This window comes from Ambystoma mexicanum, chromosome 2p (genome assembly GCF_040938575.1).
Source record: "Ambystoma mexicanum isolate Mex_15411 chromosome 2p, UKY_AmexF1_1, whole genome shotgun sequence".
NCBI lineage: Eukaryota > Metazoa > Chordata > Amphibia > Caudata > Ambystomatidae > Ambystoma > Ambystoma mexicanum.
Genome location: NC_090923.1, coordinates 1436630708 through 1436647426, shown reverse-complemented (window position 1 = coordinate 1436647426; position 16719 = coordinate 1436630708).

The following is a 16719-nucleotide window of genomic DNA, read 5'->3' as shown; positions in this document are numbered from 1 at the left end:
TCGTCAGGCTGGGAATCCTCGGTAAAGAAAAAAATCAGTATCAGTTTCGTTTCTGATCTGTCTTTCTTAGTAGTAACCAATCACTGGTCTCTGGGTCATACTGCCCCCAGCCAATGACTGCCCTCTCCCTAAGCCCCGCCCCTGGCAGCCATCCTCAGATTTGGTAGCACGCAAAGTGGCAGTATGACCAAGTGAAGAGCCGCAGAGGGGTAGGAGGGAGGGTTCGCATGTGAATCCATGCCAGACCCATGCTGGAGAACAACAGTTACAGGTAAGTAACTTGATCCTTCTCCAGCATGGGGTCTGGCATGGATTCACATGCTCATGAATATAAGAATACATAGCAGTACACACATGCACAACCACGGGAGGTGGCAAGGCTCAACATTAAGCATTACATAAAAAACAACATTAAGCATCTATTACCTCCTCACCAGGCTCACCTTAAGCGAACAGGTTGCGCAGCACTGCCTGGCTGACTCTGGACTCCTCCCTGGAATCCTGGTCGACGCAGTCGAATCTCGTGAAGGTGTGCGTCAACCTCCACATAGCAGCCCTGCAGATGTCCAGCAGGGGCACAGCGGACAAGAACGCCGTGGTAGCAGCAATCGCTCTGGTCGAATGGGCTCTGGGACAGCCGGGCAACAGTCGGTTTGCCAACCGATGACAGTGCATGATGCAGCCGGAGAGCCATCTGGAAATGGAAGCCTTCGAGAGAGCCTTCCCTTGGTTCACAGGTCCAAAGTTCACAAACAGCAGAGATGTTTTCCGAAAACTCTTCGTTCGGTCCACGTAGAACTTCAGCGCTCTAGCTACATCCAGCGAGTGCAAAGTCCTCTCAGCTGGCGACAAAGGCGACGAGAAAAAGACTGGTAACACCAAGGGCTCGTTGAGATGGAAGTGCGACGGCACCTTGGGCACCACCCTCGTCTCGTGGAAAGTCAAGTATGGATGCTTGCAGGAAAGGGCCTGAATCCCTCCCACGCGTAGTGCAGAGGTGATGGCCACAAGGAACGCTGTCTTCCACGACAGAAACTTCAACGGAGCTGAATGCAAGGGCTCGAATGGCGGGCCCATGAGCCTTGTCAGCACCACGTTGAGTTCCCACACCGGGGCTGGAGCCTTCACCGGCGGGAACGATTGGAACAGTCCTTTCATAAACTCCTTCACCAGGCGATGAGACCACAAATGTATCTTGATGGAAGCGTGAGCTAGTCCAGCTTTGGCCAGCAACAGTAAATACGGTAGCACTTGAGGGGCTGTAATCCATGGAGGGTTAATCTGTGCACAGCACCACACAGAGAACCTCTTCCACTTGTGTCCGTAGCACTTGAAAGTTGAGGAAGCCCTGGCCTTTGCAAGAACCTCTCTGCAGTCAGCCGGGCTATCGTACCCTCCAAACTCTAGTGCTGCAGGAGCCAGGCCTGCAAGTTCAGCGACTCCAGGTCGTGATGAAGAATGGCGCCTCCTTCTCTGGAGAGAAGATCTGCGTCCGTCGACAGTTTGACTGGTGGGGACGCTGACAAGTCCAGAAGGTCCGGGAACCATATCTTTCTCGGCCACGCCGGTGCGACGAGGCTCATCCTGCACCGAGACCTCTTGAGGAGGTTGATGAGCCTGAGCGGCAACGGCAACGGCGGGAACGCATACAAGAACAGGCCGTCTCAGGGGAATGAGGAAGCATCGCCCATGCTCCTCGGCTGGGGGAACCTGCTGGCGAACCTCTGGCACTTGGAGTTCGTCACCGTCGCGAACAGGTTGATTTGGGGTTTGCCCCATTGCCGGAAGAGTTGATCCACTTGATCCTGGCGTAGTTCCCACTCGTGGCAAGAGCGCAGCTCCCTGCTGAGCGAGTTGGCGATGGTGTTTTTTATCCCTGCTAGATGAAAAGGCACCAGAAACATCCCCTGGGCAACGCCCCAGTGCCACAGATCCTGGGCTTCCTTGGATAGGGCTGGGGATCTGGTTCCTCCCTGCTTCCCGATGTAGAACATCATGGTGGTGTTGTCGGTGAAGATCCTCACCACCTTGCCCTTGAGGGATGGGAGGAATGACTTGAGGGCCCAGAACACTGCTCGGAGCTCCAGTATGTTGATGTGGAGCGGCCTCTCCTCCGGGAGCCACAGGCCTCTCGCGTGCAGATCTCCGGTGTGCGCTCCCCACCCCTCCAGGGAGGTATCCGTTGTCACCGTCACCTGGTATGCTGAGGTCTGAAAGTCTGTGCCCGCGGCGAGATGCGCGCGGGTGCCCCACCATCGAATTGCCTGGCGGAATACTTCGTTGAGCGAGATCTTGTCCTCGAAGCTGTCCGTCGCTTGTGTCGGGCGTCGAGGAACTCCTGCAGAGGATGCATCCGAAGCCTGCACAGGCGCACCAGGTAGATGCAAGAGGACATCATCCTGAGAAGGGACTTGATGGACCTCACTCTGGCCACGTCCGTGGCCAGCAGACGCTGTACCTTGCCCAGGATGGCCTGCGTTCTTTCCTCCGACGGCGAGGCCAACTGCGCTACTGTATAGAGCTTGGCTCCCAGAAACAGCGCGACCTGCGACGGAACCAGATGGGATTTGGGGAAGTTGATGGAGAATCCCAGGTCCGTGAGCAGCCGGACGGTCTTTGCCGTGTGTTCAACAGTGAGTTCCCTTGTCCCTGCTAGGATGAGCCATTCATCCAGGTAGGGGTAGACGTGTATCCCCTGCAGGCGCAGCCGCGCCGCCATTGGTGCCAGGCACTTGGTGAACACCCTGGGCGCCGACTTCAATCCGAAAGGGAGGGCCTTGAACTGGTAGTACTGCCCTTGGACTACGAACCTGAGAAACTTTCGGTGACCTTTCAGAATGGGGATGTGAAAGTATGCATCCTCCAGATCCAACGAGGCTAGGAATAAGCCTTCCTCCAGCTGTCCCAACACGTGCTGGAGGGTGACCATCCGGAACTTCTGTGCCTTGATGTATTTGTTTAGCCGACGCAAGTCCAGGATGGGACACCAACCTCATGTCTTCTTTCTGACGAGGAAGTATCTTGAGTATACACCGGTGCCCCGGAGCCTCTTTGGACGAGCTCGATGGTTCCTTTCTTCAGCATCGCCCTCACCTCTAACATCAGTTGAGGGATGTGGTTTTCCTTCCTGGCCACTGGAAGAATTCGGCGTCACTTCTTTAGGAATTCCCGAATGTGCCCGTGGGTCATGGCATCCAGCACCCAACGTGCAGTGGAGATGGACTCCCACACGCTGATGAAATTCGCCAGCCGGCCTACCACTGGGGTGCTTCGGTGGGGGCCCGACGCCACGGCCGGTTCAGTCTTGTTTGGAAGCAGCCTTGCCTCCTTGGCTTCCCTGGCGACGACGGCGAGCTCCACCAGACTTGCCTCATCCCCCGGTAGGCTTCTTGCGACGAGGAATGGGCCGCTTGACGGTAGGTTGAGGAGCCGCCGCCGAATCCTTTGGAGGCACCTTGCTTGCCTCCGGAGTTTTGAAAGGGCGGCCGCCGTTGCTGCAGAACTCCTGTCTCCATGTCGGTCTTGATGGCCTGCAGCGACTCATCCACAGTCTTTCCAAACAGATTGTTCCCGTCGAAGGGCATGTCCAAAACCCTGGCTTGCACGTACTGGCGGAAATCAGTCGCCTTGAGCCACCCCCGCCGTCGAAGGCAAACGCCGTTGCCCAACTGGCGGAAACCGGTGTCGGCAATGTCCGTGGCCACACTTATGGCGTGGTCCGACGCCACCTCACCCTCCTGTAGGATCGCCAGGGCCTCTGCCCTCTTGTCGTCCGGGAGGAAGTCCAACAGGGAGGCGATCTTGTACCACAATTCCCTGTCGTAGCGGCCCACAATCGCTAGGGCGTTGGCCGCCTTAATCGTCGTCACCGACGAGATGACTTGTCGTACCATGGTGTCCAGCTTCTTTCCCTCGCCGTCCGGTGGGGAAGTTGAGGATGAAGCCGATGCCCCCCCGCTTTCTTCTTGGCCGCCTCTGAGACGACCGAATCCGGGGTCGGCTGCTCCCTAAGGCACAACGGGCGGTGTCGGGGACCCAGTACTTCTTCTCGTACCGGTCCCTCTTGGCAGGTGTGGACGGGTTCTTGAGGAGGGTAAGTCCCTCGTCCCAGATGTCATCCAGCAACGGCACCACGAGGACCGTCTTCCTTTTGGCCTTGCGCCGTTGGTAGAGGAAGCCTTCCTTCGTCTTCTCCTCAGGGCAGAGTTGAAAAAGCTTGGATGCCCTGGCAATCATGGCGTGGAAGGAGCCAATCTCATCGGGCGTGGACGCCCGAGGAATCGGAGACGGGAGGCCAGTCCCGTCGTCATCGCCGTCGTCATCCGTCCCCGTCCTGGCCGTGTCCGTTCCCGTGTCATCCCTCGGGATCGGGGAAGGCGACAAGGGCTGAGAAGGCCGTGAGGGCTGAAGGGGCACTGGATGAATTCTCCTCCTCTTGTTCGGAGGGCTTCCCGACAGACCCGGTACAGCTGGGTCGTCCGTCGGGGGTAGGGGCAGTCTTGTCCTTATCTCCGTGCATAAGGCTTGGATTGCTGTCAAAATGGCCGCCGAGTTGTACTGAGGCTTGGGTTGCGACGGGCGTGCCGGGAGCGACGGTTGTTCCTCCACGGGAACCTTGTCGTCGTTGCCACCCTCGCTCTCATCGTCCCCCTCCTCGGGATTCCTCCCGTGGGGCTGGGCCTCTTCCAAATTCTTGGTCAGTTCCTCCTCGGAGGTTGTGTCCATGTCCGTAACGGCCCCCCCTCTTTTTCCACCGGGGTCTTCTCGATGGGCTTAAAAGAGGATTCCCTCTGCTGAGGCAGGGAAACACTGGGCTCCGAGGTCGCCTCCACTGGGATAGCCTCCACAGGCTTCGCAGGGCCGCACCGACTGCCTCGATAGAGCCCTTAGCCGGGTGAATCAAGGCCTTCACCATCTTGGGCGCGCTTGAGGCATTAACCTTAGGGGGAAGGTCACTGCCTCGCTCCCCCCGGCCGGTTCCTCCGAGATCGACCGGGGCATCTCCAGAAGCTTAGCCGGGTTCTCGGATTTTCTCTTCCCTGAGCCACAGCGTTGGCTCGTGGTTGATGGCGTCGGTTAAGGTGCGCCCTGCCTGGCATCTGAGGAGCCCCACCGTTCGGCGCTCCCGGTGCCCGCGGACTCGCGGTGCTTTGCCTTCTGTTGGGCCCCCGTCGCCGGGGCGCCCTCACAGGACTTAGAAGACCGCTTGGACTTCTTCTCACCTGCTGGGCTCTTACCTTCCAGCCAGTTGGAGAGACGGGTCCGGCGATCACTCATCGTCCGATCCGTCATGTTAAAGCAAAACGCACAATCCTTCTCCACGTGCGTTTTGTCCTCGTGGAGGCAGTAAAGGCATTTCGAATGCTCGTCCTCCTTGAACACATTTTGAAGGTTACATCCAGGGCAGATCCTGAACAGTTTGCCGGGAGTCAAGCTTCGCTTCTCCTGGGCCATGTTCCTCTCGTCCACGAGGTAGGCCTCAGAAACTTCTGGATTCCTCCTAGAAGCGCAACTCGATGAAAACTTCACCCTTGAGGGGCGAAGATAAATCCGAAACGGCTCCCCGTTGATCGGAAGTAGAAACGGTGGAGCTTGAAAAATGAGATAAATCTCTTTGAAAAAGCGCAAAACGCAGTAAAAGCTCGAGAGCTATAGCACGAGGACTCCCAACACTTGAGCGTGCGGTAAAGATCTGAGGATGGCTGCCAGGGGCGGGGCTTAGGGAGAGGGCAGTCATTGGCTGGGGGCACTATGACCCAGGGACCAGTGATTGGTTACTACTAAGAAAGACAGATCAGAAAAGAAACTGATACTGATTTTTTTCTTTACCGAGGATTCCCAGCCTGACAACGGGGAATATTCATGAGCATGTGAATCCATGCCAGACCCCATGCTGGAAAATGGGTCATATATGTAATGGAATCCTTAGTGCCCTGTTTTAACAACTCTATCTGCTGCCAATGAAAACATTCTTCTATCAAACAACCTGCCAATTTCTGCTTAAGCTGTGCCCACTCATACAGTATTGGATCGTCTTTACTCACCAAAGGAATTGCGCAAGCTGCTGCGTCACCAGCAAAATAAGAAATAATAAACGCTGTACGCACCTGCGTAGATTGAAAAGCTGAAGGCCTGCACAAAAGGTGCAACTAATACTGCGTCATAAACATTTGAAACTTGCACGCCTCGCCTGAAAATCTTTCTGCCACTGCCAAGGGAACTTGAGCCGAAGGGGCTATTGCCACACTGGGTGATATGGCACCCCCTGCTAACTGCTCCCCTCCACTTCTGCCCTGCAGTGGAGTTGCCTGTGCTATCATGGTTTGTAGCCGAGCCCGCAAAATGGCAGTATCTGTCCTACATCTGTCCAATTCTCTCTACATGTCCCGTAACAATTTCATCCTATCCGCGAAGGTGGAGGCAGTCGTGTCCATGTCGCTCAGGTGGTAAAAAAAATGTGGGCTTGTGATTTTGTCAAATGTGCTATCCGAGCTGTGAGGTGTCAGTAATGGGGGGCGGACAGCTGCTTGTAGATGTTTCCAAATATGCCATTTTATTAAAGGAAATAATTGAAAATAAAGCCTTGCTTGCCCTACTCTACCGAGGAAGTCCCTCTCTAGTCTAGAAGCTAAGGGGACAATCTCTAGCATGGGTACACTGGACCTCACACTAAACATGAAACATACCAAGAAATTATATATCAACACCATAAATAAACAAGATTAACTTAATATCTAAATGACCTTTCCCGTCCTGTATAATATCCCTTCCCCAGGATTCCAAGTTGACGCACTGTTCTTCAAAGGAAAAGAAAAGTCTTTAACCAGTTCTTAATAGTTCCAATTTAAAGAAAAAGTACATCAAAGAAAAATCCACTGGTAGCACCTCTTTTGTCCTTGCTGGAAAATATCAGCCAAGAAATACAAGGATACACTTCACCTCTTCAGGTAGGTAGGGCACTCTTCCTTTTTATGAATTTCTCAAAATGAGTAGCCTCTTTCCCTCTCCCCTATTTCTGACTTCCACAATTCAGTACCTTAAACTGCTAGGCAGACATCAACAAGATATCTTCAACCTCTGCAGGTAGGCAAGTGTAACACTCACTTGGCTCCCACGGAGGCGCGGGCGTGGCTGGGACTGCTGTGACCTCTTCTGCAGAGATGCTTAAGACCCGGAAGATGGACTGGACTGGATTCCCCAACCTGGCTTTTCTGGCTCAGAGGAATATCCCACTGTGTGTGAAAAGGAAGGGTTAATAGTCTGCGGGTGATGTTCCGACCTCCCACTTCCCTTCTCTCCCTCCGTGAAACCCTTTTGGGATTCCCTGCGAAGACTCACCTTAGGGACCAAAATGACGAGCTCTCCATCCTGCTTCTGATGCAGGGGCGCGTTGTGATTCCAGTTACTTCACTGGATTGATGAGTTTAAACTAGTTTGTCCATTCCCGTCGTACCGCAAATGTTTATGGCAAGTTTGGGTTTATATTCACTCATCTGTTCTTTTCTTTCGCAGGTGCTGGAGAAGATTCCGGCTGCAGGCGATTTGGATGAAGCCAAATTCTGGTAAGAATTCCGATGAGAGATTCCTTTGCAGTTTTAAGTATCTCCTTTAATGTCCAATGTCTTTTTCCCCATAGGGGCCGGGGTACGGCAATTCCGGAGGTAAGGCGCCGACCCGAAAAGAGCTGCTGTGTCTCTCTTGCAAATGGGTAAGTCTTGAGTGAGCTTATTGCTAATGTTCTCACATGCTCTCACTAATACAATGTCTGTTTCTTTTCCCCTTAGGGGCCGGGGTGCTGAGATGCCGAAGGTATGGCACAAACCCGAAGGCGGAGACGGAATAGAACCACAGGTAAGTTCTACTTAGATTCGTGTTTCCCTTCTCACCTCTCTTTCCCCTTCCTTCCAATAGGTGCTGGATGACGGTGGAAGCTCCGGATGGACGTCGCAGGACTCGAAAACGCCACGTGCAGGTGAGTGAAATGCAGCGTGCTGCGCGCGACGCGATGCGCGTTTAAAATGTTTGCCTTCTTTGCAGGATCGTCGGCGTGCAGAATCCGGAGTGCAGATGTATCAGGTAAGGTTCTTGTTTTCACCTGTTCTCTTCCCTTTTCTTCTTTAGGTGTTTCCTGTATGCTGGCAGGCGTGATGGAGGACCAGGGCAGGAGCAGGTACGGTGAGCGTCCAGCTGCTAAGTGCAGAACAACGCGAAGCGTGGTCTGCTGCTTGGGTGTGGCTTAAATAGCCTTTCAAGTAGTTCCAGGTATGTATTCTTCACCCAGAAATATGTATTCCTCCACCGGTCACACCCTAGAGATCAAGTAGTCCCTAGAAAAATAGTTCCTTCCAGTCTTGGAAGTTGCAGCATGGTCTGCACAGGTAAGTTTACACCAAGCACTACTCCCAACCTACTTCTGTATGAGCCTGGCGCCGATGGCGCCAGGACTGATGTCCCCTATGAGCCTGACGCCAACGGCGCAGGACTGAGTCCAAAGGGCCCCCATCTGGGGCTGCTGGGACTTCCCTTGAATGCATGGTGTCTGTCTCTGAGGGTGCCGGGCCTGGTTTGGCTCCTTGGAGGCAGGCATCATGACAGCAAGGCACTCTTACTTGTGATGACTTCCTCAAAACAGGCAAACTCTGTCTTATGCCACTTTATTTCCCCTTCCCCAGCTTTGTTCACACTTTTTTGCCAGCTCAAATAATTACCCAGAACCCGTAGTGCCACTCTTCCAGCTTCAGGTAATAATGCCACATTTGTATCGTAGGCCACTTGAAGGTTGACAACTTTGTAGTGGAGTTAGAGGGCTCCTTAAATCCTAGCAATGCGACTTTCATTATACAAAAGGGGTGCATCTTGACTTGGGCAATGCTTGTTCTTCTCTTGATTGGTTTAGACTCTTTTTTCTTCTTTGGAAAGGGTAGGAATGTCACTTTTGGTTATAGTATAAGATTCAGTCTTACAAGTGAAATTACAATTCAGTATACGCAACCTTTCTTTATAATACATTTTCAAGTTTAAAGTTGAAGAATGGATTGTATTTCCATGTAACGGTAAAGGATGAATTCTGACTTTCTTTGGGAAACATAATTGGGTGCACGCGACATTCCCTTGATGTATTTTTCACTCTTTGTTACTTGTAACTCGTATATTGTCTGTATTAAGTAATCAGGAATGGTTTACCAAGCGTTCCTTCTTAATTGAGGACACACAACCACCCCATTATTCAGCAAAAGTCTTAAGAGTTCAACAATGGAGTTTCAATGACTTAAGCTTTCACGCAAGTATCAGGTATTTTATAATACACGCAAGTGCTACATTTCCATTGTGAAAGAAGACTTCAGATGAACGAACAGCTTTCCCTCGTGTTGGACCATATGCAAGTCATTTAGGAGCTGGCTCCAGTTACCGGCAAAGTTTGCGCAGTGTATTTGAATGCCATGCTTCACTCACCTGATTCAGGGACACTGCTCTTGCGGGTTGCACTGTTTTCCCCGACTTCCTCAACCTCTGCTATTACTTCTGGCTTGCTGGGGACCCACACCCTTCTCCAACATGAGTGTCTCTGGTCTGGCCACTTCAAATGGGAGTTCCTTTTTCTCCCAAGACCCTCGTCTTGCCTTCTGCTTCTGGCCTTGGTCTCCTGCATGCTCACAGGTCTGCAGGCACAGCAATACGGCCCACCTGGGGGAAAACTCAGCCTCCAGCACGTCTTCCTCTGAGCAGCCTCTGCCATTTGGGAGAACAGCAATCTCTCAGTCTGCTGTCTCCACATTCCGACGTCCCTTCTGCACTCCCACTTCCTTGTGATTTGCCAGCCTCGTACTTTTCCTCTGCTGCTGCTACTACTGCTGCTGCCAGCGTTCCAGCTCCTTCTGCTTTCCTGTGGGGGCCTTTTTTGCCTCACAGGTTGTGTAAGCAGCTTCAGGTGTGTGCTATTAGCCTCAATTTACTACAACAAGGGTGTCCTGACAGGGAAACTAGACAGAATTATTCTAGCCAACTAGATCACTGAATGTGCAAGTATGTGTAAACAGTTAAAATTCTTTTACACATCTTGTTCCTAAGTAAAAATGGAAACACTTCTTACTGTTCTGTATCTATCAGAACAAAGCACACTGTACTATGTCTCCAAATTTGTCATTTTATACATTTATTAAATATAGTTAGATTGACCAGACAAGATTTAATTCCCAAATTCTACACAAAAAGTTTGCTTCAGAAAACTTTCGACAGGGGATGTAGTGGACCTCGACACATTCGTCGATCCGTCTTGCTCAGAATCTGGTCATCGGCGCCGGACGTGACGTCAGGCGTCGTATAAATACCACATCACTACACCCCAACCTCAGTGTCCCTCTTTTTTTGCTGAGCACCAGACGCTGCATAGGAAAACAGAGAGAACAAATTGGCTAATGAGCCCTCAAAAACGAAATAGCTAGGTGGAACAATTGCAACAAACACTACAAGTAGCGTCAGAAACCTATTTAAAAAAATAAAACAAAAACCTCTGGCAGGAAGACAGAAAACGGACACAGAGGACCATCACTGAGTCAACGTGAAAGAGAAGATGCAGACTAACCACCGACTTTCTGACCGGGGCTGGATGGGAAGGGAGATGGGGAATGTGCGCAAGAAGAATCCATAGAGAGAACATCACGGTAAAAAATTTCTCCTTCAATGGATTGCCTTTCTTCCTCGTATTCCTCATTTTATTGACTCCCAAAGCAGATGATGAAGGAGGCGGGCAGAAAGTTATAGTAAGAAATTTTGCAGCACTGCCCTGCCAAAATGCACATCAGCTGCACAAGTCCCATCCAGACTGTAGTGCTTAGCAAAAGTATGAAGGGATGACCATGTCGCAGCATGACAAATCTCCCGAACAGGGACTCCCCTCTGCAATGCTGTTGATGCTGAGACTCCCCTTGTCGAATGGGCCCTGATGCTTGTTGGTAATTTCTTTCCAGGCGATTGGTAGCATTTCGCTATACAGAAAATTCTCCAGCGGGATAAAGTCTGCTTAGTTATGGGTAAGCCCTCATGGGCCAAGGAAAATGCCACGAAGAGCTGTACAGCTCTCCTGAAATCAGCTGTCCTTGCAATATAATAACTCTCCACCCTTTTTGGGTCTAGGCGATGTAACCGTTCCTCCCTGATTAGAAGGGTGCGGAGGAGGGTAGAAGACCGGAAGGTCGATGGACTGAGACGGGTGAAATTCAGAGACAACCTTCAGGAGGAAGCCAGGCCTTACCCTCAGTGAAACTTTCTCCCGGGAAAAAAATGCAGTAAGGCTGGTTTACAGCATAAAGCCCGCAGTTCACTCACCCGCCTAGCGGATGTAATAACCACCAAAAAGTCTGTTTTCAAAGTGAGAAGCCATAAGGGACAAGAGTGCATAGGCTCAACGACAACCACTATCAGAAATCTCAGAACCAGATTAAGATCCCAATCCAGAACAACAAAGGGAGTTGGCAGAAACTTATTTACAAGGCCTTTCAGGAATTGTGCCATTACCAGGATCATAAAAAATGTGCCTCAATCCGGGGATCTCTAAAACAGAGACAAGGTTGCCAAATATCCTTTGACTGTGGTGACCTGAAGGCCTGCTGAGGCCAGTGACAGAAGGAACTCCATCACTGTAGTGGTGGGGCAAGAGATGGGGCCATTCTCGCGTTCCCTGCACCACACCTCAAATCTTCTCCATCTGCACACGTACAAAGATCTTGTAGACTGTCTGCGTGAAGCCAGCCACACCTCAAGTACTTCCTCAGAGAGGTCCCAGTCATATCTCCTCTCAAGAGCCACGCATGTAGGTTGAGGGATTCTGGGTTTGGGTGGAGCATCCGTCCTTCCGACTGGGTTAGGTGGTCTGGACGCCGAGGCAGCCAGTGCGGTGGACAGATGATAGATCCAAGGTGTCAGAGTACCACGTTCTCATTGCCCAGTCCAGGGCGATCAAGATCATGGTCGCTCGAAACCTCTTCAACCTCCAGAGAACCTATGGAATAATAGGAATTGGAGGAATATGTAATTGATAGGGAAGGTCCAATCCACCAAAAATGCATCCCTGAGTGCACCGTTTGCTGGGAATTCCCTCAAGCAAAACTGATTATTGAAGGTAACATATTTTAACAAAAACAGCATCTTAAAAAATATTTGAATGTCAACACAAGCTACAGGTTATATTGGTGTGGAAGTGGTACTGTCTGTAAAAATCCAGTGTATTGTCCAGAGGCACTGGGAAATTGTTCATGGATGGCTCTAATGACACAGGCAGGTATGACACAGCAAACTCGCAATCCCACTCTTCCATGAATACACCACGTAAACAATCTATAGGTCGCAAGCCTATAAAAGATAGAGAAATAGTTTTGTTGAATCATTTGAATAATTGAATTTATCTTTTTTGGCATCTCTTTGAAAAACGAAGGCATACACAGGAATTCAAAAACATACTTTGTCATTAAAGGAGTTTCCAGTCCAATATTTTAAAAATGTGATATAAAATGTATACATGCTTTGAAACAATTAGATAAGATTATCATAGCTTGTAATTGATAAAATAATTGTATTGACTCAAAAGAGGAGATGGAATCATTTAGCATGACCAGAGAACAATACATTTTTCAATATATCTAAATATATATTGTGAGTGAACACGTGATAGCACATTGGGCTTCTAAACCGACATAAGAGGCTATAGTGCAAAGTTGACACAGAGAAAAGAGATATACACAATACTTCTTCATTACTAGGAAAACAACGGCAAACTGCAGGGCAGGCTGCCCTGAAGTTTTACTGCTGGGTCACGCATAGTGGTGGAAGTTCTTCTTCGGTTATGTAGGCACAGCGGCCAGAGTATTCTCGGCAGCAAGTGTTCTCCACCAAAGTGGGCCATACTGATCAGTGGCACGTACAAGTGGAAATGTCTTCCATGCGACGACGATCAGGATTCTGTGGGCAACCATCACCACTTTCATTCGTTCTATCATCTTTTGTCTGACTCTCTCACGAATTCCCTCATCGTTGTACTCCGGGTCATACAGGAATGGTTACATTCTGGCCATAATGTTTAAGGATTAAAGGTGAACAAAACAAATATATAGATTTTTAAATAACAATGCATTGATGGTTCTTTTTAAAATGGTATTTATAAGAAAAGAGAGGAGAAGACTCCGACAACAGGAATAGGCCCAAAAATGGAAAGCAATCATTTGTACACGAAACAACCTACTGATATAAGAATACATTTTATATTGTGTTTAACAAAGACATCTGTCAATTATGTAATAATTATTGAAAGGCAAAGTGCTTGTAGAAAAAAATCATTAGAGCTAGTGTAACTACCTTTTTGTGTTCTATGCATCATAGTTGTTAGGTAGCGGAACAGAGCAAAGAGGAGTCGTGGAGCCTCGGAATGAAATAGAAGAACACAAAGGCAAGAGAAACTACAATATCAGATCAGAATGGGTTTGTTGCTATTTATAGAGCAAAGTGGCGGTTTACGATTTCCATGAAGACATGCCAATAGATTGCGCACAGAGGACATTCTAATGAGACGTGCACTAGCATGGTGACGAGGGATGTACGCTTAAAGTTAGTGTCTGCTAGCCACAGGGACGTGTGTTAGGATTTATTGCCACCAGAGCACTTGAACCTAGGGTGATTGAACAACAGATAAGTTATCACAAGATGTCGGTTGACTCGTGCAGTTCCCATGTCTAAATGTCAGAAAATAGAAGCTAAAATGCATTGGAAAACAAATGTTATCAATTAATATATGCACAAAAATACATTCCCTATCCTTTGGGCCGATAAAATTCGTTAAGCAAACTCCTCCTTTAATGCATAACTAAGCGGTTGGATCTGGCACGTGCCTTTACACACAAAAAACGAACCGTGCACAAATAACTAAAATCATATAATACTACTATCTGTATTAGTAACTAGAATTATGGTCAATGCTAATATTGCAATTCCCATTATTTCTTATGAATGCTCTAGATAATACAAATCTTTAAATACTATATTAAACCCAACAAAAACCTTGCCACATAAGTATCACACTCCCATAAGGGATCTAGTCGCGCATAGAAACACATGTGTGCAGGTGCGTTATAACTCTCAAATAGGGATCTTCTACCTCAGTAGGCACTGCAACAAGAAAAATCCCATGGTTGCAGTTTCTAATAGTTCCCCAGATCATGGCCGCCGGCAACCCCCCTCCTGGCATTCCTGCCATATCATGCAAGCGCCTGCACCTCCTCGTTGAAAAAAAGCATCAGTGCTGCCCTTCCCCCATTTTCAAGAATCACATCGAAATCTGCATAAGAGAAAGCCGAAAGTTATTTTCGGTAAAATAACTTTAGCTTTTTTCTCCTTTGGACAATTCGGATTCGATTAATTCATGGTAATCCGAGGTGGCTGGGGTGGGGGTTAAGCTTGCTGCTGCTTTGGCACATGCTGTGCAAGAGTATGGCATTGTGTTTGTAAGTGAGCTCTGCTGTTACTAATGGTCTGTTTGTTATTGCCTGTGTGTGTGTGTGACACTGTCAGGATATGTGTATGTGGGGTGGGAGAGCTAGAGATGGTGTGTGAAGGTCCATGTGTTAAATCGTCATGATCCTTCGTAGTATTTGTTTCTAATACTGCCTGCTATGGGCACTGTTTTTAATCCTTCTTGGGTGTGAGATCATGGGTGAGTGTAAGAGTGAGAGGGTTTCAGATTTATCCTGTTTAACCATGTTATAAAAACACAGTTTAAAACATAAGGGGGGTCTTTCACATGGCACGTGAAGGGTGGGGCATTCCTGCGTCTGGATGGGGAGGGGTACTGTAAGGGGTGGGAAAACAGCCTTTCAAAGAGGGCAGCAAAAATCCTTGCACTAGCCCTGCAGCAGGCAGGGGAAATCCATAAGTGATTTTTTTTTTACTTGCTGCAATCGAAAAAGTAGAAGGTCCTGTGCCAGAGATCTCAATCGGGGGTGGGGAGGTCCTGGGTGACGGTCTGTCGGTGCCAAAGGTCGTCCTGCACCAGCTGGTCCTGAGGAAGTTTAGCTTCCTCAGGGAACTTTGAAATGAGTGCCCCTGAGTGCAGTTTGCAGACCTGCACAACTTGAGCACAGATCATGCTGGCAGATCTGCATATTTCTGGACCACGCCTGTGGGCAGCCTTCAGCTTTTTCTTTGGTTTCTACAAACCTAAGATTTAAGTCCATGACCTGTCTGAGGAAGTCTTAGACCTCGTGGTGGGGCTCAGGTCGCAGAGCATGAGGAAGCTGTACTTGCGCAGTTGGCTACACCTTTGTAGGTGGTGCAGTGGTCGAGGTGAGCAGGAGCGATCGGGAGCAGTGCTCCTCTACTTTTTAAATTAAGTTTTACTGTTCCTATACTTTTATTTAAAAAAGAATCCGTTCCCGGATGATTTCGTTTTAAAATAAGTGTAGGGAGAAGTTGAAACTTGCACTTTCAGTGCACTAGACTGAACGTTGCCTTAAACAGCAGGTGGAAGTGTTTGGGGTTTGTATTGTGTGTGTGGAAGGGGGCGTGGTGATGGGGTTTGTGGGGAGCAGTGCAGGCCAGTTGGAACATAGTTCCACTACTTCTTTTCGTACACTTCGACCACTGAGGTGGTGCTATCAGCAGCAAATTGATCACTTTTTGGTTTTTGGTCCTGGAGGCCAGGATACTGGATTTTGCACTCAGTGGTGAAGGCGGGTCTGCAGGCCCAACTGTAAGGGGCTACCTTGCCATGCTGTCTAAGCCCAAACTGGTTTCTTTTTTTAGATGCCTATTGTGGTACAATTTCTGAAGAGGATAATAATCTGCTAGCCACCAGCAGCATACATCCATGTCAGTGGCATCTGAACTTGGTCCTGGTACAATAGATGCTCCACCTTTTGAGCCAATGCTCAGCTGCAACCACAAGTTCCTCACTCTGAAATCGGCCATTTAGTAGCCATAACATTGGTCAGGTCAGTGAATGAGTTACATGCTCTGTCAGCAAACGGGATTTATAGACTTGTAATAAATGTGGCAAGGCCGGTAACCTAGCCTCGTCAAGAGGGGACGGGAATCCCTCTCAGCTGGGGCTAGGAGGCCTACCAGGGAGAAATCCAGAGCCAGTCCTACCCCTGAGATGGGCGGTGGCTGTTGGGAGGGCCCCAATTCATGTCCCCCCTTCTTGTGCCAGCATGTTTTTGTGCAGATGACAAGGTACACATGCTATCCATCTATTGTAAAATGTGTTTGTCTTCTCAAACTTTCCTAGAGAATCGTGCAAGCATGATTTATATTTTCCTGAGGTCTCACTCTCAGCCTGTAGGCTGGACATTTATTAAAGATGGTTACATGTCTTTATATCGAACATTTTATAGTGAAACACACATATCGAGTATTTTATAACGAAAACCTGTATACCAAATGCATTCTTAATTCTTTTTTTGGGGAAGGGGTTCCCCGACCAAACCCCCGTTTACCACCCTTAAAAACCCATCCCAAACCTTTCCCCAAAAAATGTAATCCTTTACCCCACCCAAAAATACATTTGGTATACAGGTTTTCGTTATAAAGTACTCGATATATGTGTGCTTCACTAAAAAATGTTCGATATAAGCGCTGCATATCATTAAAGATACGAGATCTGGAAATGAAACAACATACCTATCAGAACTAATCTTACCTCTAAGGTACATAACTTGTTCTTATAGAGCCCAAGAA